General features: G+C 38.9%; 1 long non-coding RNA gene across 1 annotated transcript in view; it reads left to right on the plus strand.

Annotated features, from left to right (window-relative positions):
* LOC106509220 overlaps positions 1–26,116 on the plus strand; it is a 208,066-nt gene extending 181,950 nt beyond the window's left edge. The window contains exons 4-6 of the long non-coding RNA XR_002337059.1: positions 11,330–11,425; positions 16,551–16,637; positions 25,820–26,116. This is a non-coding gene — a long non-coding RNA (uncharacterized LOC106509220). The remainder of the gene's footprint in view (positions 1–11,329; positions 11,426–16,550; positions 16,638–25,819) is intronic.

Genomic DNA, 26,336 nt, shown 5'->3' on the forward strand with positions numbered 1-26,336 from the left:
CACAGATTAATTGGATGTCAGCCCTGACTTAGCTATCAGGAGGACTGTGATAACTGGGTCATTATTATTTTAATCCCAGCTAAAGAAACTGGAGGATTCAAATAATTGCCTGGGAGTTCCCACTGTGGTGCAATGGGTTAAGAATCTGACTGCAGCAGCTTGAATCATTGTGGAGGTGTGTGTTCAATCCCGGCCCAGCACAGTAAGTTAAAAGGATCGATCCAGTGTTGCTCCAGCTGTGGTGTGGGTTGCAGCTGTGGCTTGGATTCAGTCCCTGGCCAGGGAACTTCCATATGCAGCAGGTGTGGCCATAAAATTAAAAAAAATTACTCTGATATTTCTAGGGCAAACTAGAATAGCGGCTGAGGTTCCTGGATAAAGCTGATCTCTTGGCTAAGTCTCATCTTATTCTCACTTGATTCTCTTTCTCCTCCTTCCCTCCTTTGCTCCTTTACTTACCTGAAATATTGGGTGGTGGTGAAAAGAGCTTTGGAGCTAGAAAGGTTTGGATCAAATCTCCAATTTTCTGCTTATTAGCCAGTATGACTTTGGACAAATGGCTTTATGTGTTGATCCTCCATTTTCTCATCTACTAAATGGGTTGTTGTGATAATTAAATAATAAGTTAAATGATACAAATAGCCTTGCATCTGGTACAATGTTGGCATATCAAGTTCTTACTCCTTTATTTTTCCCAATATGATGTGTCCATTTTATTCACAGCTCTAGTCTACAAAGCTTTAAAACTTGTTCTGATGCTCTGAGAACATCTTGTAAAATAACTGTCCATATTAAGCTCTGTTTAATTCCAGGGCATATTAACTCTATGGCTATTCCATCACTCATTGACTGACTAATTGATTGATTGACTCATTCATTGAAAAATTATTTCATAATCAACATTGTATTCTGAATGATGGCTGTACCAGGAAGTGGGGAAGAGGAAGTCTTTTCAAGGAGATAAATGAGAATTAAGTATGGGAAGGTAAAAAATTTTCTCATAAAGAGAAATGTGCTATGCATATATATGGCATTTTATTTAAGACTAACTTTCTGAGAAATAAAATAAAAAATCCTACCCCAAATAATTTGTTTAGTGATTTTATATTTTCATCTCTTTGGCTTTCTCAAGGTGGATGTCTATTTTCATGCTCAATGCAGCAGGATGTAGAGGTTGCAAGCACAGATATATAGACTCCAGTTTAGAACTGGACTTGCTCGTTTGCTGACTCCAGGCTCAGTCACTTACTGGTTACATGACTGTGGTTAAGTAACTTAGCTTCCCAGTGCATCAATTTCCTCATTTATAAAATGGAGCCTATAAGAGTTAATCACCTGATAGGGTTGTTGTGAGGATTAAATTGGCTAATATTTGTAAAGCATTCAAAACAGTGCTAGACATATAGGCCTAGAGTATTGATAATTAGCCTCGGGTATTAACAATTATCCCTAGAATATTAATAGTTAGTAGTGTAAAGCAGTGTCTTTAACCCATGGTTACACTGTATCTTTTCTATATTCTCACTAGTCCAGAAGATTTTGTCCATATTTGCTTTCTTTATTTTGTATTATAAAACAAGAGGATATGGAACACTCTCTTCTAAATTACATGCCCAACCTTAAGATTCCTATATACCAACCATCTCTTGCCCCCTCTCTAGCTCCTTTTTATTAGGAATCACAGAATAAAATAAGTCAATCGATAATAAGTGTTGGGTCTTTGTGGGCTATGGAGGGTGGTTAGTGATATATCTAAAAGCTGAAATGATGGAATGAAATTGGCTGGATATTCCTGTAAGAACTTTACCAGCACTAATGAAATGCAGTGGGCCCATTCCCTTTTATAGAACAGCTGTTGCAATTTCCCCTTTGGCCGTAAATTTCTGTAGCCACAGACAGCTGAGCAATAAATTCTTTGTTTAATTTCTCATAGCCCTCTGTTGGGAAGGGGTTCCTTCACATGATTATACTTGATGTGAAAAAGAAATGACATTGTTCCTATTCACTTTTAATCAGTTTCTTTCTCTCTGTGTTATATATAATGCTTAGGTTGTTTTTGTGCACTTAAGCATAATGGGATAAGTAAATAGAGTTCTAATGGTTTTAATTCTCCCGTTTTTATAACATTGTGTTTCTTTTGATAGTATCGAGTTTGAGAAAATGAAGGCATATATTTTATGTAGTTATCAATTTTGGGATTTGTATTTATGCCATTAGGTGGCCCTAACCCCCACGGACTCGCACGTGCTCATTAATTGTATTTTCAGGTGCAGTATTGCTCAGGGTCAGGAGAAGGATTTAACTCTTGTGTCTTAGGCTGTCATATGCTCTGCTTGGAAGATGGTCCACAGCAACAGGCTAGAGCTGATGGAGTTAAGTGTTATTCTTCCATTTCTCTCTTGTCTTTTACGTGGATGAAAACTTCCACTCTAATCATTCTTCATCAATTTTATTTGGTTTTAATAATTTGAATCTATAATGCTTTAATTTTCACAGCTTCCAGGTTTCATTTAGAACCCTCCACAGCTAGCATTTTACAGTGGTGCATCAGTAAATTGGTCCCTGAGGGAAAATGCCTTGGTTTGTAATGCATGTCCCCATGATATAAATGCTCACATCATGGCTGAATTTGGGATTCTAACATGACATCCCTAAATATGAAGTTGGGAATACATGTGTGCATTTGGTGCCCGAGAGCCAATGAGGCAGCTCCAACACTCCACTGCCTCTATAATTATTATTATTTTTTTTGTATTTTTAGGGCCACACCCACAGCATATGGAAGTTCCCAGGCTAGGGGTTGAATCGGAGCTACAGCTGCCAGTCTACACCACAGCCACAGCAACGGGGGATCAGAGCCACGTCTGAGACTTACACCACGGCTCATGGCAATGCCAGATCCTTAACCCACTGAGTAAGGCCGGGAATTGAAACTGCATCCTCATGGATGCTAGTTGGGTTCGTTAACTGCTGAGCCACAACAGAACTCCTGCCTCTGTAATTAACAGCATATTTTAACCAACAAAATGAATTAGTATTCCTGAATTATTCTACATCAGTTGAAAGACATTGTATATATGTATGTATAAATGTATGTGTGGATATTTATATGTATGGGTATGCATATATATGTGTATATATGTGTGTGCATGTATATGTATATATATGTATATATACACAGGATATATTTTATGTCTCTATATATCTATATATCTAAATTTCTTTTGAGCCAGAATTTTAAGCATTTTGATTTCCTTGGCAACCGGGTATCATGTGATCGCAAGTGAAATCCAGTATAACATCTCTACTCCTTTGGATAATACCTAAATGAATAAGGATATTAGGTATAAAAAGCCCAAAACTGGAGAGATTCCATTTATCAGTTTGCTTTTCTAACAAGCCAGGTGTTCTTAGATTAAAAAGAAGAAAACAGAACATTGTTCGGTTAACCTGATTTTTAGTTTAACTCTATTTAAATGAACAAAAGGTCTAATTAAAGAGGCATCTCCTGTTACACTTCCAGAAAACAGACCCAGATTGCTGTAAATTGTGGTTTTCTTCAATCACTCAAGTTCTGCTCTCTAGGGAACCTCTCTTAGGCTGACTGAGATTTTTCCTGGGATGGGCCCAGCTTCGAAAGCTCTCAGGACCCTATCAGTTCTGTCTTTATTATCCTGAATGAACTGGAATTTGGCAAAGAAGTTGTGCATAGTGCCTAGTGATATTCAGCTGGCTGTGGTTGTGTGTCTGTCCATAATTTCCCAGTGTAATTGTGCCCTTGGACTTCTCTGAAATTTGGTTTGCCATGTAAACAGCCATCGGTGTGGTTGGAGGAGATAAACTGGCTTTATTTCACTGAAACATTAGATCTGATAAAACATTGAGGTTCGTTCCTATTATCAATAGGGATTATAATGTTAGCAGGGCTAGCTACCTGATTTACGAGGCCCAGTGCAAAATGAAAGTGTGAATACATTTAGAATGGTTAAGCAATGAGATTCTACTGTACAGCACAGGCAACTATATTCCATCTTTTGGGATAGAACATGATAGAAGATAATATGAAAAGAAAGAATATGTATATAAACACATGACTGGGTCACTTTGCTGTACAGCAGAAATTGGCACAACATTGTGGATCAACTATACTTTAAAAAAATAGATAAACAACAAGGTCCTACTTATAGCACAGGAAACTATATTCAGTATCTTGTAATAACCTATAATAGAAAAGAATCTGAAAAAGAATACATATACACACATGTATATTTCTATACATATCTATATCTATATATGTGTAAAACTGAATCACTTTCTATACACGAGAAACTAACACAACATTGTAAACTAACTGTACTTCAATAAAAAGGAAAAAAGAGAAAAAAATGAAAATGTAAGATTCCTTGTTAAAATACAGACTTTGAAAAACTTATGGTTTCCAAATAAGACAGCTTGGAGGGTTGGGGGATGCACTGGGAGTTTGGGATGGAAATTTGGTTGTGATGATTATCGTACAACTATAAATGTAGTAAAATTCATTGAGTAATAAAAAAACTGTTAATAATTTCAAGGCACTGACAGCTGAGCATTAAGGCAAGTGTGGGGCCCTGAGTGATTGCACTGACCACAGGTCCATGAAACCAACCCTGGGCATCAGCATGGGTCCTCTGCACCTTCTTCCCCCATCCTGTGGAGTCTCTGTGATGATGGATGGAGCTGGACAGCTGCAGAAGGGATAGTACGTACCTGGGTTTGAGGAAGCCTCCATCAACATGGACAAGAAAGTTTTCAGTCTTTAAACAAAAAAATGGCAGTCAGTATTTCCCTCCAGAAGACAGCTTAGGCGGAGAATTACAATATAGAGCAGCAGAATGCTCAGTCAGAAGAGATTCAGTAGAAAAGGAATTGCCATGTAAAGCCCAAAGGATAAAATGTGAGGCTTCCTAAGCAGAATCAGAAATCTTAAATCTAAAAGGTTCCATGAGAACAATTCAGTGAGAATAACCTATGTAGCCTACCCTCTAAGCAAGCACAACTAAGTAGAAAAAATCAGGCCCATTTTCTGCTATGACTCTGCAAAGTGGCACTAAAACAAAAGCTATACAATCTGTGAATTGGCTGCTAACTGACTTGGTAGAAAATGCTTGATTAGCAACATCCAGAGGTTAAAATACAGTTTAGACTTTTTTTTTTTATTAAACATAAATATCCTCTTATGGCCAATGCATTACACAGATCTATTGGGAATGATTTTTCCTTTTAAAAGGATTCTCCAGAGTGGAATTGTGTCTAAAGCCTTGCTGTCACTTAAAAATGTAAAGAGTTGACAGTTCTTATTCTTCTACCTTGGTATAAATGACAACCAGGGACATGCTAGAAAAGGTAGAGGCAGGAAATGGTAGCTGGCTGAGTCAGAGTCTGGATATAAGGGGGCATAAAGCATGATGAAACTTGTCCCGAGTTGAATATGGTGTTAAGAAATAATCAAGTCCATTGCAGGTCTTGGACCATAGACTTGCTAACAGATAAACTGAGGCATGTTGAAATTTGTAAGTTTATTTGAGCAAAAAAGTCAATTGGAATCAGGCGGTGCCAAACCAGAGTGGTTAGGAGCTTGCTGCCTAAGGGAGCCAGGGGAAAGGCTTGCATAGAGATGGTGTGGAGGCAAAGAAAGGAAATGATTTGATTGGCTGTAGCTTAAAGTCTAGCTGGCTGTGTGTGATTGGTTGTCCTTAGTATTTTGATTTTGTAACCTTGGGGTATTTACAGGCTTAGATTTTGGTTTGCTTAAATAGACCACCACCACCAGTGCCATATAAGTCTAATGGCTTCCCTGTTTAATTAATTTAAGACTGTATTTCTAGCACTACACACCATAGGGGATGTGGTTGTCTTCCATGGCTTCAGCAAGGTCCTTGAGCGGAGGACTTGCAAAGATCTGGCTCTAGCTTGTAGCTCTTTTCTGAGCTGTGGACTTAGACCTAACTCCCCACCACATTCCCAGTCACACTGAGCTTGTGGGATTTAGAACACATGGTACCTTTCCCCTTGCTCTTCTCTCTGCCCAACCTTCTGTCTTGGACCTTCACCCCTAGCACCTTGTCCTACCTTCTTTCTAACTCCTTCACGTTCTTTTCAACTCAGTTCAAATATAGTTCTTCCTAGAAGCCACCCTCCCTTCTCTTTCTGATTTTTATGCCCTTCTTCCAGCATCCTTTTTACCTACAATGCTAATGGCAAATTGTGGATTAATTAATTTGTCTCCTTCCCCAAAGCTAGAGCTCCTTTAAGGGTCAGGACCAATCAGCTCATGTTCTTATTATATTTTCAGTTCTTTAGCCCAGTGCTGATGCAATGTGTGTAATAACTGCATGTTGGATGAATGAATGAATGAATGAATGAATAAATAAAGAAATGGACACTGTAATTCCAGAGAGACAGAAGAAGGATTTTCTACATTCTGGGCCCTTCCCCTAAGAAAAATTGTTTGGGAGTGGTTAGTGGAGAGTAAGAAGTGTAAGGATTACTTACATGTAAGCTTAACATGTAGTTAGTTGGCTGCTACTGAGAACACACTTAGATAGAGTAAACCTGGAGTTTGTTTCCTCACTTCCTCTGTAAGGGTGATGGGGAGAATTGTTTTACTCCTGTGCTGCTGTGTATCAATATGGCCTTTAATTGTGACTTTCTGTTCTGGCCAGGCATTCAGGGTACTCACAGCCAGGGCCTTCTTATTAATTCACTGTCTTGTTCCTTCAAAAATGTTTCTGTACCACTTTGGACTATATTCAGGAAATTGCTAGTATGGTTGAGGGGGATGGACTGGGTTCCTGCTGTGTGCACACTGCTCCCAGGGTCATGACTAAGGCTCTGGGAAGCTGTGTGGTTGGTGGTTTGTTGGCTGCTGCCTGCTCTCATCTTGCCTTTTCTACTCGATATTGATTTTGGCTGCTCAGTTTCTTTTGGGGTGGGCAGGTCCTTGGTGCTGGGTTTTACTCCCTGCTCAAACAGCCCCAGAAAAATGGAACCACCTACTTCAACTGTGCAGGGGCCCTGGAAGGCTAGATCAAGAGACTAAGTGGTAGATACATGAGAAAATGATGGAGTGAGTTAATTGGAATGAGAATCTTGGAAGCAGACATAAAGGTGATTGGACAGGCAAGTGTTTCTAATTGTGTTCTTCTCAGAGTGTGTTAGAAATATATTTAAAAGGAAATAGATTCATAAATCCCATAAGTTCTGAAAGAGGCAGAAGATGAAAGTCCTGCATTGTAGACCCACTGATAGCATCAAGGGCTGTTAGGAAGAGAAGATTCAACCCCTTAATTTCTTAGATAATCATAATAATTGGCATTCCTTGAGAATTTACTGTGTACTAGTAAAAGCATCATCTTTCTATTATTTCATTTAATCCTCACAATAACTCTGGAAGGTAGGTCTTATTATTCTCATTTTTCTTTCTTTTTTTTCTTTTTCTTTCCCTCCCTTCCTCTCTCTCTGTTCCTCTCTCTCTCTCCCTTCCTTTCTCCCCCCCCTTCCTTCCTTCCATCTGGCTGCACCTGCTGTATGTGGAAGTTCCCACACTAGGGGTTGAATCAGAGCTGAAGCTTCAGGCCTATGCCGTAACCACAGCAACACGGGATCTGAGCTGCATCTGCGACCTATGCTGCAGCTTGTGGCAAAGCCAGATACTTAACCCACTGAGCAAGGCCAGGGATTGAACCCACATCCTCATAGATACTATGTTATGTCAGGTTCTTAACCCAATGAGCCACAAAGGGAGCCCCCAATTCTCATTTTAAAGATGAGGTTCTTTAGATCAGAGAAGTGAAATAAATTACTTGATATCATGTAACTAGTAGGCAGTGGAGCCAGAGTTAGGACCCATAAGACCTTTAATTTTACACCTGTAATAATATTAGCTGATATTTATTTTTGAGTGGACATACACTGAGATGAGCCCTTTACATGCACAAAGTCTATGTCGTCATGACTTTGGGAGATAGATACTATCTTCACTAGACAGACTAGGAAACTGAGATTCCAAGAAGTTAAGGGGCCTATTCAAGGTCAAGCAGCATAAATGCACTAGAAATCAGGTCTTCTCTCAGGTGAATGCTCCTTTAATTCCTTAAGGTTATGTCAATGTCAGGTTATGTCAGAGTTTAGAAGGAATTTTTGACAGTATTATCTTCATACTCTAGAAGGGGAGGTGGGGCAAGTTAATGTGCCAAATTGCTTATTGGTATTCTGCACTTCTCCTGTCTACCTGGGTTCTCTTCCAACTATTCCAGGGATTGGAAGCCTGGAGCTGCATTTCCCAGAATCCTTGCCAGCAAGGTTCTACTCTAGGTTACACAGATGAAAGAAACTTCCAGATTTGGAACAGGAAAAGAAGCAGAAGACATGATCTTGCTTCATCTCCCATCTCCCACTGCTCACCATCTTCTCACTTACTCCACTATAGCCCTGTCAACCTCTTTGCTGTTTAGCAGACACTCCAAGAGTATGACACTGTCATGGATTTTGCACTTGATCATCTTTCCACCTGGATTGTCCGTTCTTCAGATATTCACATGGCTCTCTCCATCTCCTCTTTGTTCAGATGTCTCCTCCTTACTGAAGCCTTCTCTTAGGATCTCATTTAAAATTGTAAAATCCACCCTGGCACATGCTATCTCCCCTTCCTTGCTTCAGTTTACTTTGTAGCATGTATAATCATCTATTTATTTTGCTTTTAAATTTATTTCCATCTCTTTCCAGTAGAATGTAAACTGCACAAAGGTGATTATTCGTGTCTGTTCATTACACGATTTCCTGGTCCAGAAACATATCTGGCTCAAATTAGGCATGCAATAAATATTTTGCAAATGGATGAGAATAAATACTGCCCCTGACAGGTGACCACAGGTGGTGCTTCTGTGCATGGGGCACTGTTGCTCTCTTGGACATCATTTGTAAGAATCTCATTTGTTTTGATTTAGAGCCTTCCCTTACCTTTGCTTTTACTTCTCTTTCTTCTTGCTATTCTGATCTGTGAGGGCATCTGTGTTGGATAAAAGATCCAGTTTTCTATAAAAAATGCAGATGGCACTATCAGGAAGGCTATGCACAGCAGAAGCCTCACTCTGCCAAGCATTTGTGAGATCTTTATTGTGGCAGTCAGTGAGGCACCAGAGGGGAGGCAGGAAGGCTGTCTGCCATGATGGGGAGTAGTATTTCATCACTGACATTGTTTAGAGTTGCCAGTGCATGGTAATAGTAGAAAGCTGACTTTTAGTTGGCTTTATTTATATTCTTTTACAGAAAATGTATTTCCTTATTGCCTTCACAGAAAGTTGTCCACTGACACTGCCCTACCCTTGGTATACTACAGGTAGCGGTGCAAAAGTGGCTGAGGGTCTGAATCTGACCTCTAACTGGTCATGCCCACAATGATTGGGATCTCACTGTGGTAACACCTCTACCACTGAATACAGTGTTCATTTGCAAGGAAGGTTAGTGTGGACACTAATCCAGATCTTGAATTTGTTTAGTTTGTTCATTACTTCCTGATAGCCTATTCATATTTCCAAGTCCTGAACTGTCATGGTTCTAGGTCTGTTACCTGTTTCCTTATAACAAATCACTCCAAAACTTAATGGCTTAAGACAGCAATATCTCAGATTTTCTCAGGGCTAGGAAGCCAGGCAGCCTAACTGGATCTTCTGTTTCAGGGTTTCTCTGTGGGTGACAGGCCATTATGTGTTGGTGCTTTGTACCATACTTGGTTATTTTGAGTTATTCAGAACCAGATCACAGTACTAGGCTACAGTCAATGTGTCAACAGGGGTTGTAGTCTCATCTAAAGGTTCAGCTGGGGAAGCATTTACTTCCAAGCTCACTCACCTAGTTATTGGAAGACCTTAGTTCCTCGAGGGTTGTCAGATTGAGGGCCTCAGTTCCTCAGTGACTATTGGCCAGAGGTTGCCCTCAGGTCCTTGCCATGTGGACCTCTTCATAGAACATCTTGCAACATAGCAGAGTAAGCGAGTTAGAGGGTAAAAAAAGAGCACCAGCAGGAGGGAGAGGACTATCAAGACCTAAGTCACAATTTTGTAACCTAATTTTGGAAGTGGTATTCCCATCATTATTATTGTATTCTGTTAGAAGCAAGGCCCTAGGTCCAGCACACGTACATACATGGAAGTGACTTTTACCACGGTGAGAGTATGAAAAGACAGGGACTATTGAAAGTCATTTCAGATGCTGCCCACCGCACTGGATTCCTTTTTCAGTGGTTACTCCACATATTTTAAATATTCAATCAGTGAACCTTAAGAGTAGTATTTTCCTAAGCTAGGTCCTGTTTGTACTATATATTATAGAAATTCTTCAAAGTTTCTGGCTGATTAATGGATTTTTTTTCTTCTGGGTTACACTGAGGATGAAAATTTTTTCTGCTTTGAAATTTCAAAGGGACCAAATATTTTTATATGGAAATTTCTGACTTTTTAAAAAAAATAGGTGCGTGGGAAATACAGTTTTTGAGCTCTTGCATATGAAGATGCCTTGCTGTTGTGTTTGTTCATAAAGGAGTGGTGTGAATATCAAATATAGTTGTCCCTCAGTAGCCACAGGGGATTGGTTCCAGGGCCTCTCGTAGTTATCAAAATGTGCAGATGCTTACTTAAGTCCATTATATAAAATGGCACAGTATTTGCATATAACCTACACACATCTTCCATGTACTTTAAATATCTCTGGATTGCTTATAATATCTAATGCAATGTTATGTAAATACTTGTTGGTGCATGGCAAATTTAAGCTTTGCTTTTTTGGAAATTGCTGGAATTTTTTGTCAAATATTTTTGATCTTTGGTTAGTTGAATCTGGAGATGCAGGACCTATGGATGTGGAGGGCCAACTATTGATACATATTCATTTCTCCTCAAAACTTTGCTGGCATTAATTCACTGCTTTCTATTGTTGTTGCTGTAGAGGAGAGTTCTGAAGCTAATTGGGGTTTTGGCCATTATTAGTCGATGCTTTCAAGTGCTCTCCTTATATCACCTAAATATACCATTTTAGTTTGTGCCAGTAGTGTCCTTCTACAAGCATCTGTGAGCTACTGTCTGAGGGCTTTGCCTTGCGTATGGGCTAAATAGCAGTTCGGAATAACTATCCCAGCTTCCTAACTGCTTTGGTGGGTGATACTGAGGTGTGCTCTCAATTCCTAGATTTCTCCATTAGGACTGAGCCCCTGATGCCCATAGCTGTAACCAGCTCAGTAAAGACCTTTTGATGATTCCTTTCTCTTTCTTGTCCCATGTTACCCATGCCCCTACAGGTGCTTCCTGGGATCACCAAACCCCTGTCTCAGATTGTGCTTTTGGGGGAGTTCACTGGATGACAGTTCTTTATGGATGAGTTTGTTCAGATACAGGTAACCTTACTCAAATGTTTAAAAGATTTAGAAAATTTTATTTATCTTGATTATGCAATATTTTGTCAGGTTTTGAGGCTGTGTTCTTTTAGCTCATTTTTTCTGGATTTAGGAACCCCTTAAAAACATATATGTCCTGGTCTTCCCTCAGCTCAAGGATTTTGTTAACTATAGCTTTGATTATTTTTTCTTTCTCAATTTATTCTGATTTCTTCTCTATGAAGTTCAATTTGTTCTGATCTCCCCTCTACTATCACTAACCAGCTGAATACTCTTTCTCTGTTTTCTTCTTCCTTATCTGTAATTGTCTCTCTCATTACTAATATTTTTTATTCTCCACATTCTAAGAAAGCTTTTAAGATTGTCACATCATTCCTTCTGTTTTCTGCAGCATAAGTTTTGCTCTTTACTCCCTTAGTGTTGTCTTAAGTTCTGCTACTGTGTTTTTCCAATTCCTCGTTATCTCATTTATCTCCCCATTTAATCTCTTCTCAAGTTTTAAAATAACTTGTTTTGTTTCATATATGACATATCTTTCACACTTTACTGAAATTTTCTTTCAGGTTGTACACTTAATGGCAACCTTGTCTCTAGGTCTTCTAGATACTGCTTTTCCCTCTTGTTCTGTAGTTTTATATTTAGTGTTGTTATATTGACATTTGTTCTTGGTAAAGATAGCATCTATCTAGACTAAGTGTTTGCCAACAAATAGGGTGATTATTTTGGTCTGTGTACTTTCTTTTTGTGCAGAGATCAAATCCCTTTCTCAGATCCCTGTTGGAAGAGGGAAGAGTCACAGAACCTAATGAAATTTCCATTTTTCTAGCAAGCATGAATCCAGTGAGGGCTTTTCCTTTATTGGCTAATTTTCTGGGACATTAAAAACCATAAATAAATTTCCTAGGATGCTCCATGCCATTTCTAATTGTGCCCACTCTTAATCCTTCTCCCTATTTCCTGCCCTGTTATTTTCTAGGAGTTACAGACTCTTCAGGGATATAGGAGAATCCCAGTGGAGGTGGAAAGGAGTAGTTTCAGGAGATCAGAGATGGCCACACTGCACAGTGCAGTTCTGAGTATTATAGAGGAATGATGTCTCAGAGCAGGCTTGACATGGTTATTTAACCCTATATTGCAAAGGTTATAGTAGATTTTTCCTTCCTTATTTTACATGTTTCTTTTTTTTAATAAAGCAAATCTGGTTAATACCACAAGCTGATGCTTGAGTTCACATTCTAAATTCATGCCCATATTTCCTATAATTGTTCTGATCCCAGATTTTGGCATTGGATTTTTTGACAGCTTATCCTAGATTTTGGCATTGGATTGTTTGACAGCCTTAATTTCTCATGACCTTGTGAATTGTCTTCTTTTAATGTGCTATTGTAATATTTCTATACAAGATTGAGAGATACTGGGTAAGACACTTTTTTAAATTGATAAATCTCATTTTCATGTATATTACAATAACTGCATAATGGATTTTGTCTAATTAGCAGAACATGATGTATAGCAATACCACCTATGACAAATAGCTTTATAAGCCTTTGTATATGCTATAAATGTCTACCTTAAAATTATTTTTGAGGCTACCACTTCAACTTTAATCTGTCTGCCAATCTTGAGGAATATTGCTGTCAAAAATTATGATGAAGTATTCCAAAGTGCACATATTCATGGCCATTGCTTCATGTCAATCCTCAGAATTCATGATTACATCCAACACAGTGACAGAAATTCAGGGGAAGAAACCCAAGAAAGCAAAACATAAGCCATGCAGAGTACTTTCCCCATCTTTATCAGGTATTAAAAACATCAGCCTGAGAGTGATTGATGAGCAGGAGGATATCATAAAAGTTCACGCTTTCGAAGGCCGTGTCTGATATGCTGAAAATCCAAAAACGAGAGGCCAGACTTCAAAATTCATGTACTTGTTTACCTGAAGATTAAACTTTGGCTCTGGCCACCTTTGATTAACGGTAGAACTACTAGACTTTTCGTGGTATAAATAAAAATGCCTGTAGACCAGAGATCAGATGTTGCTCAATCTACTAATGAGTAGAAAAATCCACACATTTAGTTATTTTTAGGAGTGTGCTGGAACAGCTTTTCTGGGTTCCTGAGAACCAACTGTGTGACTCTTCTGAGCTCTGCATTCAATGACATCAGAATGATAGCCTGAGACTGCCACGTTGGGAGCATTTATGTCATAGATATTGGTGAATCCTATATTTAGGGCTTTATTTCCCCTCCCAGAGAGCTAGTTGTTAAACATTTATCAACATACCTCTATTATTAGGGCCCTTTTTATACTTTCTTTTCTGGTGATTACATGATTATATTTAGTTTATATTAAACCTGTCAGACTTCATTATAGTGATTGAGTCAGCAAATGATATTGGATTTGAATTTTCATAAATTTGCTTTTACACAAGGGCAGAAACCCATATGCAAATGGTTTTGTACCGTTTTTTTTTTTAATAAGGAATTAGTTGTGGCTAAGAGCTACAAAAAGGCAACAATTGTAAGCTAGGTCCGCTTTGATTTTTTTTATCATTAATTTTTCTAAACTAAAAAATGTACTTCTATTTCAGGTTTTTATTTATTTATTTTTAATTTTTTTTTTTTTTTTTTTGTCTTTTGAAGGCTGCACCCTCGGCTTATGGAGATTCCCACGCTAGGGATTGAATCAGAACTGTAACTGCTGGCCTACACTACAGCCACAGCAATGCCAGATCTGAGCTGCCTCTGACCTACACCCGAGCTCACGGCAACAATCCTTAACCCACTGAGCAAGGCCAGGGATTGAACCTGCGTCCTCATGGATACTAGTCAGATTTGTTTCCACTGAGCCATGATGGGAACTCCTATTTCAGTTTTTTTAAGCTTTCATGTTAATTAGATGTTGAATACCTCTAGTTATATTAATAGCAGAGTTGATTTCATTTTCCCTAGAGTATGTTTTGCAGATGAGTGTTTCTGCCTTAGAGCCCTGCTTCCATTTCTGCTCCATTGTCTGGGAGCATGGGGCAGGTGGTCTGAGAGGAGCACCCTGAGAAGTAAGGAAGCAGGGGTTCCAGGAAGCTGCTGGCCTTGACCATGCTGCTCCCTCCAAAATTCTCAACCTCTGCAATAGTTCTTTCTCCTTCAATCATTCCAATCTCCTTTCATCATGATCTAGTTGATTGTTTATTGTACTTATTAGGTTGCATTTATATCTCCGACTTTAATTTAAAAAAGAAGTAGCTGATGGGAAAGATGACTGTACAGTTATGTAGGTAACCCAGGTGAGAAAGCAATTTGTCATCTCTTTAAACAAGTGTTTTCAAAAGCGTGTTTAATATTTATTTGAGGAAGAGGGACTATCAGCACCTCTTAAGAATCCTTTGTTGTTTCAACTTGAAAGCACTCTTCTGGTCTATTCTACAGGACCAATTTACATGGAGTTGGCTATGAAAGGATCTGAGGAGACAGAGTCCAGTGAACTGGCATCGTATTTTCAAGTTAATTCAGTAATATTTTAATGTTCCTTAGAGAAGTAGTTCTCAATTTATCAATATGGCTATCTAGCACTTGGGAATCTTGTTAAAAGAAGATTCAGCGAATTCTGATTCAGGCAGTCTGCTGAGATTCTGCATTTGTAACAACTTCCCATATGATCTGAGGTTACTGGTCCAGGGAACCACACTTTTGCAGGGGGCGTTTAGGGAGGTGTGTCGCATGCCCTTTACTCTGGCTTGAATGGATGGGTCAGTATTTACATAGGAAAAGCCCGGTGGTGGGGTGGAGAGAATGATAAGCTAGTTTTTGGTTTTTTTTTAACTACTTTTAAAAATTTATTTATTTTTACTTATGAGTCCTTAAAACATTTTTTGGTATGGGGTGGTAAGTGGTTTACTGGCCCCTACTGTTAAAGAAATTCCCTGTTTTAGATATTTTGTCAAAAACAGAGGCTTATAACTCTTAGGAGGGAGTTATATGATTCCGTGATTTTAGAATTTACATTTTAAAGTTCTTGCTTAGAACATGAGCTATGAAAGCTCTGATAGGCCTATACTTGTGGCTATTTTAAAAATGACAAGATTTCGATCTACTCAGTAAGAATCTTTGTAAAAAATTTTTTTAGAGGAGTAATAAGGATATTGAAACTGAAACGTGAAACCTAAAGCCTACTCTTTATGTGAGGATATAAAGTAAACACCTAGATACCTTAATGGTGATAAGAATTGTTATCATGATAAGCATGTAAATTTATGTCTTCATGGACTATGGCATTCTGATTTATGACTATGGGGATATAAAATTGCTATGGCATCAAGCAGATTCCTAGCTCCACATGAAGTTCTCAGGTCTACAGGTGTGAGGTCTGAGCAAACCATGAGTTGCCTATGACATGTCCTGCTAGGCCCATATTAGATGTGCTCTCTCTCTCTCTATGTATATATATATATATGTTGAATGAATTGAACCCAAAGGAAACTTGCATGCATAACTTGGATATCAGCCTGCACAGCTTAAACAATACCTGCCACAAGCAAGTGCTTCAGAAATGATTTCTTCCATACTAACCTCTTCAGTCCTAGAAGATGGGCAGTGCTCTGCTTTTTGCTCGGTTCTGTATCTGCAAAGCTCCTCTCAACTTCAGCCAGTGTTGAGTTTTTCTCATCTAAACACCCACAGCACTTTTCCTAGTTTGTAGTTCTGCCATTTGTGTTTTGAAAATACTGCATCTCCAAGAACATTGAAATTCTTAAAAGTAGAAGTGATGTCATATTCTTATGAGGATTCCATTGTACTTATCACAGAGCTAGTATTTGGTAAAAAAATTTGTTAAATTGATTTCCTGCTTTATTTATTAAATATCTCTGTCACATATTTCAGGCAATTCTCAACCCTTCCAAAATCAGCCAAACAAAATACGTCATTGCTTTAAGAAATTTTCTTATGACTCAGCCTTTGAAACACCCATAGGATAGGATATCTCTCCATAAAAAAGGCTTAGGTTTATTTTTCTAAGGCTCAGTTAGGCATGGTTGTTAGTGTATTTCCCCAAGGTACAGTTGAGAATAGCTTTTGTTATAGTTCCATCAAGTACTGGTTGATGTTTTCTCTCTGTTTTCTTAAGGGTTAGCTGAGCATGATTTTGGTATGATTATTTCAATGAATCAATACTCTGAGAAGAGCATCCCAGATGAATCATGGGGAGATATAAGTAAGTAGTTTTAAATGCATACAATAGCTGATATTCCTAAAAGCTTAATCTGTATCATATCCTCTTCCAGCTGCTTCAGTGAGAGTTTTTTATCTTTGTTGCAGCACTATGAGTTAAGTAATGTTTTACTTCCAGATATAGTGAAAGACTGAGGCTCAACAAATTAGTCACTTTCCTAATGTCATGTGGCCAGGAAATTCAGACCTAGAACTTGAACTCAGGCTGTCTCTAAAACTGTGCCATCCAGTACAATAGCCACTAGCCACATGTAACTATTTAAATTGGTTAAATTAAATAAAATAAAAAATTCAGTCTCTCAGTCACACTAGCCACGCAAATGCTCAATAGCCACATTTGATGAATGGCTCTCATATTGGATAAAGCAAATATAAAACATTTCCTTCATTGAAAAAGTTCTGTTGGACAGTTCTGCTCTAGTGCCTGTACTTGCTGGTGGCCTGCTGGCTGTGCTGCCTCTTCAGAAACTCACTACAAAAGGGCATGGAAGTTGGAGAGTGCAACGTGTATAAATGAAGAACTGAGCAGAAGGGTGGGCGAGGAATGGAAGAGTTCTAGTTTACCAGGGACCTAGGTTGGGAGCTTTGGTAGGGACCCAGGTGCCCCTGGGGTAGCCCTCACGGGCTGTTGTATAGCTGCTGTGGAGGAGGATCTTCCCATCTCCCCACCAGATGGACAGGGACCTTGGGGAGCCACTTTAAAGGCTAAGTGGCCAGGCTGGGGAGAAGAAATCTGTACGTTAGTGTTTTGTGTTAGATAGTGGTAACCATCTGTTTCCATTTGGGCAATGGGCTGCCCTTAAGTTTCACTCTCCTGAAGAAGCAAGATTTCAGCCAGGCCCCTGGGAGGGTGCTGGAGAAGTATGAAAGCCACAGCACATACCTTGACAGCCTCCCACTGACTGGCCACCTTGGATCCTCTGGAGTGTGGGTGGCTGACCACTGCAGAGCCACTCTCTGAATTCCTGCCAGACTCTCAAAACAAGTATTCTGAGTGCTTTACACATACTGACTAGCTTCTCAGCACTGGCTGACCATCTCAGACACAGTGACCACTCCAGATACGCATAAAATAAAAATGATGACAGCTTTGGCCACATGCAATACTTTCCAGGTACTATGTCTAGGTACCATAAGGCAGTAAGTATAAGCTGTAGTTAGCATTATTTTTATTTATTTATATTGTAGTTTATATATCTTGAATTTTCTCAATTCAGTGAGATATGGATGTATATATGTATTATTACCATTGTTTTTATAATAATTCTTATTTTATACAGGTGGAAACAGGCACAGTGACTTGATAACAACAAAGGGGCAGAGTAGCTGATGAGCCCAGTCAGCCTGGGTGCTTGGCCCACATTCTTCCTACTACCCTGAGCTACTTTGCTGGCCCAGTGCTAATGTCATGCCAACTTATACGTGTTTTAGCTGTATAAACACTCAGCTGGGTATTTTGGGTGGCAGGGTTTTCCTATGATTACTCCAACTACAGATAGGCATCCATTGAGCCTCTAGAAACTCCTTATTTTGATTTATAAATACCAACAATGGTGACAAGCATGTAGTAATTGGCAGAAGTTTCATCTTGTTTTATATCAGACTAAGAAGTTCTACTCTGTCTAGTGGCAAATACTTTTTACTTATTTTGAATTTTATACAGAGCTTTAAATAAGTACTTATAAATGTATATATTTTTGAGTTTGTCTTAGGGACAAGAATTTGATTTCAGTTGTTTATCTCTCATAATAACTGTTTTTAGTCACCAACAACGATGTGCTACTTTCTCAACAGCATAACCTTTTAAGTTCAGAAAGCATTATATGAGAATTATAAAAGTAGTAATTTAAAAAAGTAAAGTACAACCATTAATATTCCATTAATTGTTATTAATGTAGGCCTTGCCATTACTGCTAATATAAAACACAGAGAACTAATTTTTAGAAAATTGATACATACAATGTTATGAACATACATTGGAAAAACAGAAATAAAAACCAAGGAGTTCAGAACTCAGTAGACTCAGTAGGTTAAGAACCTGACTAGTATCCATGAGGATGTAGGTTGGATCCCTGGCCTCACTCAGTGGGTTAAGGATCTGGCGTTGCCGCAAAGTACAGCATAGGTGACAGATACCCCTCAGATCCTGCAATGCCGTGGCTGTGGCCTAGGCTGGCAGCTGCAGCTGCGATTCAACCCCTGGCCTGGGAACTTACGTATACCACAGGAATGGCCCTAAAAAGAAACCCAAACAAAATAAGAGGTTGTGTACCAGTCTTGTTTAGACTGATTGAGACAGCCGAAAGCTATCGGTTAATTCTACTTCTTAAGTAACACTGTCGTCAATGTGTTGAAGACCAAAACATTGGGAAAATGATTAAAAATTGAAGAATGTCCTCTGAGTGTATGGTAGACAGAACATCAAACTCGGTGGCAAACACAAATCTGTCAAGTAGGGTAATTCCTTATCTCTGAGGTGATTGGGAGACTTTAGACCAACTCCAGGATGCCACATTGGGGGGTTTTGAGTCATTTCATTAACCTAAATAGGAAGCCATATAGTAACAAGGCAGTGGGTGGAGAGTAGATTGCAACAGTGATAAACCAGCTTGTACTGCATGGGCTCAAGTAAGGCTAACCCAAGAGCAAGCACAGGGATTCAACTTACAAGATCAGTTAAATTACAGCTTCAAACAAGGCCACTTTGGGTAAATATGACTGGGAGAATTCAGAGGCCGAGGGAAGCCTCTGAAAACTGCCCTGGCATCCACAAAACAGAAGCAGTCTTCAGTGGTGCTAATGAATCATGTGTGACAGCCACACCCGCACATGTCTCAGTCCCATCCCTCAGAGGAGGGTGAAATGAGCTACAGATGTGTAATGTCTCATTTCAGCCGTAAGCATGTGTAACACTTAATGAGGATGATGGGGTTTATACCTTCAGAACCTTAGTCTCTAAATGTGTCTTTTGAGCTATAAGAAACTTAAATATCTTGAAGGTTGGTTGGTTTGGTGTTTATTAAGGATTTGGAGAGGCTTAAAACAAGAATATAAATAAATTATGGTAAAATTTAAATAAAGAATATAGGAAGGCAAGAGCAGGAAAAATATAGCCATGCTTGAAAGACAGCAGGGAAATTTTCTCTAGGCTGACCTACTTGTCTCTGTAGTCTCCCTATAGTATAAGCCCATCCCCCATAAAGCCTGTATGACAAGTGACAAAGGGTGGTTGAAATGAGCAGGTCATGTGGATTGCCATATTTGGCTTGAAAGTCCAGAAATTTAAGCAATATCACTCACAGCTGGCAGTAACCAACATCAAGCTGCCACACATTTATTTCTTCACGTAATGGCTATATGTATTATATAACACAGAACAGTCTAGAGGGTTACATGCTCATGTGTGACTGATTTAACACATGGTAGGAAAAAAGTACCCTTTAATCCAAAATTTAATACATATTAGCTATATAGGAATTGATGATTTTAAGAAAAATGTCCACGGTTAAAAATTAAATTGGGTTTTGTTGGTTTCCACTTCTGCACATAAGAACTTCAAAGATACCCTTTTGTCCTAATGATGAGTGAAAAGCTGAACAGACTGAAAAATCAACTTTCTTTGAATCCATAAGAGAGGAAAGGACCCAGGGCTAGCCACTGCCCCCAAGATTAGAGAGACAGCCCAGAGAATGGGGGTCATCAGGGTTTCCTCTCAGTGGAGCCTCAGGAGTAGAAGTCACCAGGGGAGCTAGTGCTGGGGTAGGAAAACCTGAACTGTCATTGATGAACTGCTGGAGGCTCAGTGCAGCCACTCTGAGAATGAACAACTCCAGGGGGACCAGTCAAGGGGCAGGGGAAGACACTTTTTTTTTTTTGTGAGATTTACCTCCAGAGGTTTGACCAGGTTCTCACAGTAAGAATGAGGAAAATCCGGGAGTTCCTCATGTGGCTCAATGGGGGACCTGGCTCGTATCCATGAGGATCTAGGATGCAGGTTTGACCCCTGCCCTTGCTCAGTGGGTTAAGGATCCAGCGTTGCCCTGAGCTGTGGTGTAGGTCACAGATGCAGCTGGGATCTCTCATTGCTGTAGCTGTGGCTGTTGTGATTCTACCGCTAGCCAGGGAATTTCCATATGCTTCCAGTGCTGCCCTCAAATAAAAACAAATAAATAAAAAAAGAATGAGAGCAATCCCCTCATGCTTCCAGCAGGGGGTGGGGAATGGAACCATTCTGAAATAACACCAGAGTACTCTGTTCTTAACAAGGCCTGCCCTCAGGTGAAACTGTTTCACTAGAGCCAACTTAATGGTGCTTTATCACAGTAACTCACCTAGGGCAAGGGAAATTCCCAACTCCAGCCCACTCTAGCCATCTTATGCCACCTAAGGGTGAGGGGTGGAGAAGCCAACTTGAGAAACACTGTGTGAAGTTCATAGTCTAGACGCATAGGCTCACTAGAAGAACCTAAAACTGCTGTGAACGTAGGTATACATATATCTTTTTGAATTATGGTTTTGCTGGATATATGCCCAGGAGTGGGATTGCTATATCATATGGTAACTCTATTTTTAGTTTTCTGAGGAACCTCTGTACTGTTTTCATAGTGGCTGCACCAATTTACATCCCCACCAACAGTGTAGGAACGTTCCCTTTTCTCCACACCCTCTTCAGCATTTATTGTTTGTAGACTTTTTGATGATGGCCATTCTGATCCGTGTAGGGTTGTTCCTCATTTTTTTGTCATTTTGATTTGCATTTCTGTAATAATTAATGATGTCGAGCATCTTTTCATGTGCCTTTTGGCCACCTGTATTTCTTCTTTGTACTATTCACTATAGCCAAGACATGGAAACAACCCAATGTGTCCATCAACAGAGGAATGGATAAAGAAGATGTGGTACATATATACATTGGAATACTACTCAGCCATAAAAAAGAACAAAATAATGCCATTTGCAGCAAATGCATGCAACTAGAGATTATCATACTGAGTGAAGTAAGTCAGAAAAATAAAAACAAATACCATATGATATCAGTTATAAGTGGAATCTAAAATATCACACAAATGAGCTTATTTATGAAACAGATTCGCAGTCATAGAGAAGAGACTTGTGGTTGCCAAGGGGTAGGGTTGGAGGAGGGATGAAGTGGGGATAGTAGATATAAGCTCTTATATAAAGAGTGGATAAACAAGTTCCTATTTTATAGCACAGGAAACTATATATAATATCCTATAACAAATCATATTAAAGAATATTAAAAAACAATATAGGTGTTCCCATTGTGACTTAGCAGAAATGAATCTGACTAGCATCCATGAGGATGCAGGTTAAATCCCTTGCTTTGCTCGGTGGGTTAAGGATCCAAAGTTGCCGTGAGCTGTGGTGTAGGTTGCAGATGTGGCTTGGATCCTGCATTGCTGTGGCTATGGTGTAGAAAATTAATACATTTTAAATCAACTATATTTTAATAAAAAAAAGAACCTAAAACTGCTCTTAAAACAATTAGACGAGTTACCATTTTACTGCCCAAACCAGAATCCAACTATCTTTTTTCCTTCAAGAGGTAATTCGAAATCCCACAGGCAGAAAATGCATATGCCACCGTTGTATATGGAATGATTGGCCAACAGGGACCTGCTAAATAGTACAGGGAACTCTACCCAATATTCTGTGATAATCTATATGGAAAAGAATCTGAAAAAGAATGGATGTGTGTATATGTATAGCTGAATCACTTTGTCGTACAAAGTGTCATACAAAGAAATTATCATAACACTGTAAATCAACTGTATTTCAACAAAACTTTAAAAAATGAAAAAAATTCCATAGGCAATAATCTCTTAAACTTGGGGAGTCAATGATTTTTCAACGAAGCCTTTTAAGTCCAAACAATATTTCAATAAGTAAATAAGAAGTGTAAAATAATTTTTTCTTTTTAAAAATAATACAAGTGCATTTATTCTATAGTTACTTCTACTCTGAAGGGAAATGTAAGACAAAACTTTGTCATTTATTCTACTTCCTTGAAATCTCTTAGTGCAGTTGTACTCTAGATTTTCCACCAACAGATAAAACTATTGGCAGATAGTGTTTTCATAAGGCTACATCCCAGCCAGATAATGTCTGTTGTCAAGAAAGAGGAATTTGGGGACACAAAAATGAGAGGGTTTGAAATTTAAATTATTGAAAATAAATACAGTCAATTTGAATTATGTAAACAGTTCTGCTCCTGGATCTGATCTACATTGAGAGATCTATTCACTTAGTTTTAAGAAATGAAGGGAGGTTTTTTTTTTTCCCCCTCCAAATTATAGCTATAGAAATCAAGGGTTGGTTACATTGCTCAGTGTTCTATAATGTTTTTAAAATGGAAAAGAAAATAAATTCTTTTCTCCTTCGCTTTCTCACACTCTCTCTTCCTTCATTTCTCCTTTCCTTCTTCCTCTTCTTCCTTTATTCCTTTTATTGAATCAGTTTATTTATTTGTTTTGATGAATTTGTAACTACTGAACTCTGTTAGAAAAACTTCTTTGTGAAATACACAATTAGTTTAATACACAGTTGGGAAAATGTCTTACTCTGATGCCCTACTTAGTTTTTTACCCATATTCTCAACTGTTGGTCTACAGTTTCATACTGTATGTTATGGCTGCAGATCTGGGATGCAGGTCCCAGGGAGAGCCCAGCAAGTGTAGATCCTCAGAGCTGGGACAACTGGATGTAGCCTGGGGCCCTGAAGGAGATCTGACTTGTCCTTCTACTTCAGGGCCTTGCAACAGCAGACTGGTGGATGGGGTTAACAAAATGACAGCGAACACTTTCTTGTCAGTCTGCTCGGAAGGTCTTGTTTCCTTCTTGCCATTTGCAGTTTTGCATTTGTCTGTCCCCTGGTGAAAAATCTAATGAAACATCTGGAGAGAAATGCATGTTCTGTTGTTGCCCCCGGCTCCCATTCTTACACTACCTCTTCTCCCCAGAGAAACAATCTGGCTATTCTAAAGTGATAAATGGATGGAGTTTGGTCTTGGCAGCCTGTCTTTATGCTTATATCTTTTCTGGATTAATGTTATTTACAGGAGAAAAGATGGCTTCTTTTAACATGTGACTCAGTGGGGGTTTTCATTTTAGGGTCTTTGCATTTCTGTCTGAAAATCTCTAATGTTGAAGGTCACTGCTTGGGCTGAGGTGACTGGAGTGCAAGAACATACCAAAATCTGAAGGTAGCTCATTCATTAATTTATTTATTCATTCAATGCATAAATATTAAGTGCCCGTTCTGTGCTAACCACTATTATAGGAAAACCATTAAAAAAAAGAAGCCTGGTGAAAAGAACTCTCTGGGTAGAAGATGGCTTGAATCATTTGTCAGGAATTGTTAGCCTCGGGTTGTCTATCTAGGTGGTATTCAGTTATATTCCTTGACCCTAGACTTTCCGTCTAGGATTTGGTAAGTCTTAGGTATGATTCATCATCTTCAAGCATGACTGGCATCTCAGTACAGATTGAGGACCATGGTTATGAACTACTAGATTATTTCTTGCTCAAAATTATATGCCTTTTCCTTGGCTTATCATTATTATTATCATTATCATCTTTTTAGGGCCGAACCTGAGGCATGTGGAAGTTCCCAGGCTAGGGGTCAAATCAGAACTGTAGCTGGTGGCCTACGCCACAGCCACAGTAATGCCAGATCTGAGTTGCATCTGTGACCTACACCACAGCTCACAGCAATGCCAGATACTTAACCCACTGAGCGAGGCCAGGGATAGAATCGGCATCTTCATGGGTACTGGTCGGGTTCATTGCCACCAAGCCACAATGGGAACTCCTTTGCCTTATCATTATTAAATTTCTTGAACAAAGTGTTTTCAGACAAAGGGCCCTACCTTAGAATTTTAGCCAAATCAACATTAGCACATATACAATATAATAACACAGAGCAGTATTTAAAATAGTCTAACAAACTTTCCATACTTGTAGCTTTACGGAAAAGTCCCATGTATCCAATTTCAGTTAGGGCCTCTACTGCACACCCTTCCCACCATCCACTGAGGCTGTATTGAGAAACAAATCTGAAGGCCCAGACCAGGAGTACAGGAAGAATATTCAGTTTTCTTCACATATACTAGTAGTAAGGAAAGATATCATGTATTGAGTATATATGCTAAGTGCCATACATTATTATGATCTTACCAATCTTTCAAGTTTGGAGAGGGAAAAAAAGAGCCATTCTAGGAGCCAGGAAGGTTTGCTTGTCTTTTCCTATGTCGATTTGTTTGATGGTTACACACAGATCTGTTGAAGCCATGTTATGTTCAGACAAACAATAGCCAAAATATCTCAATATATGCAACTAAATACAGCTTTGCTTGCACTGATCAGAAATTAAAATGTATTTCTTTATTCTCAGTCCTTTGTTGTTGTTGCTGGTTTTCCTTTTAAACTATAAGAACTGAAGGAGACTCCCAGAGGTTATTGAGTTCAGCTCTCAAATCCCCAAAGAGCTGATGAAAACTAGAATACCTATATTCAGCCATACCTGCTAATAGAAACACAAACCAAGAGCCGATGGGGCTCCCACAAGGACTTCTTGGAGAGTATATCAAAATTCTGTGCATGTTCAAGTCCTTGAACCTGTGGTCGGGGGTTAGAAATGTCCTTATTTATTTGTTCAACAGTATTAGCAAGGTAGTCCTCAATATATTGCCAATACAAAGGCAGCTGTAAAAAACTCACATCAAGATGAAAATGCTGATGATTATGGACATAAGTACTATGTGTGTAGTGTATCCTATTTTCACAGACAAATCTGAGTGTTTGACTTAAATAATTGCAAGGCTTTCAAACTCTTTTGACTTGAGGAAAGGAAAAATTAAGTATCAAGTGGTCCTTGTCACAGAGGAGGAATATGCTGTGGTAGAACACAGAAACAAAGAACTTTGTTTCTAAAAACTTAAAATTTTAAGACTCTGTAGAGAATTCTAGGCATAAGCAATATATTTTCAGGTTTGGAGAGAGTGGGGCCCTTCCTCCATCTCCCAAACCAGGCTCAAAATGTTTCCTTAGAAGAAGTGTTGGGGGTGGAGGGGAGTAGTGGAGGGGAAATGAAAGAGTAGAGGTATTCAGAATTTGCAGAGAGTGGTCTTGTGTCTTGCTTTCAAGGGCAGAGCCCTGAAGCTGAACAAATCGGTGGATTCCATCTTCTTGGCCCCTCTATTCTGGAGTGAGAAATCAGACTGAATCTCAAGACTCCTGTGATCAAGTCTAGAACAAAGGCTGATTCTCTCCCTTTGGAGCATACGATGAGCCATTTTTGTCAGGATGAAGGAAGCTGTTTTCAACATAAAGCTGATTCACAAATGAGAGGAAAACTAAGGTAAGTTCAGCCAACAGTTGGGAAACCTGATTGACATCAAGGACTGATGCGTTAAATTGCATGTGAAGTCCACTCTGTCGTAAAACTTTTCATCTACACAATACAAGATGTCTCCTTTATTTCTTTTTATTTTAAAACATTTATTGCAATTTATAATGGTTAGAGTATAAATTAGTATAATATATAGCATAGTATATATATGATACAGTTATATCATTTAAATTTTTTTAACTTTTTATATAATGATTTTTACTTTTTTCTATTATAGCTGGTTTACAGTGTTTGGTCAGTTTTCTACTGTAC

This window comes from Sus scrofa, chromosome 1 (genome assembly GCF_000003025.6).
Source record: "Sus scrofa isolate TJ Tabasco breed Duroc chromosome 1, Sscrofa11.1, whole genome shotgun sequence".
In the NCBI taxonomy this organism is placed as follows: domain Eukaryota; kingdom Metazoa; phylum Chordata; class Mammalia; order Artiodactyla; family Suidae; genus Sus; species Sus scrofa.